Source organism: Diospyros lotus, chromosome 9, assembly GCF_014633365.1.
Source record: "Diospyros lotus cultivar Yz01 chromosome 9, ASM1463336v1, whole genome shotgun sequence".
Lineage (NCBI taxonomy): Eukaryota > Viridiplantae > Streptophyta > Magnoliopsida > Ericales > Ebenaceae > Diospyros > Diospyros lotus.
In genome coordinates this window covers 20,040,682-20,041,110 of record NC_068346.1, presented here as the reverse complement: position 1 = coordinate 20,041,110, position 429 = coordinate 20,040,682, and the positions used below count along the sequence as shown (strand labels likewise).

The following is a 429-nucleotide window of genomic DNA, read 5'->3' as shown; positions in this document are numbered from 1 at the left end:
AAGGCATGGTGTGGGCAAGAATGCAAGAGGTCCTTGAAACGTTCCCAAGTTTGAGCAAATGTTTCATTTGGTTTACAGACGAAATTCATCATTTGCCTTTAGAGTGATGTTGTTCTATTAGCTGGGAAGTATTTTTTTAGAAATTTTGTTTGCATCTCCCTCCAAGTTCCTATTGATCTGGGCTCTAGAGTCCCTAACCACATTTTTGCTTTATCCTTGAGTGAGAACGGGAAGAGTTTTAGTCTAACAGTGTCCTCATGAATATTTTGATCCCCACAGGTACCACATACCTCTTCAAAATCCCTCATGTGTGTATATGGATTTTCAGAATCCATACCATGAAATGTGGGGAGCATTTGTATGGTACCTGGTTTAAGGACAAATCGATGATGGTTTATTGGTAGGATTATGCAAGAGGGAGTGGTTTGC

The 429-nt window shown here is 40.1% G+C and overlaps 1 pseudogene; it reads left to right on the top strand.

Annotated features, from left to right (window-relative positions):
• On the top strand, nt 1-100 carry LOC127810757 (small nucleolar RNA R71; annotated as a pseudogene).
• The last annotated feature ends 329 nt before the right edge of the window (nt 101-429 follow it).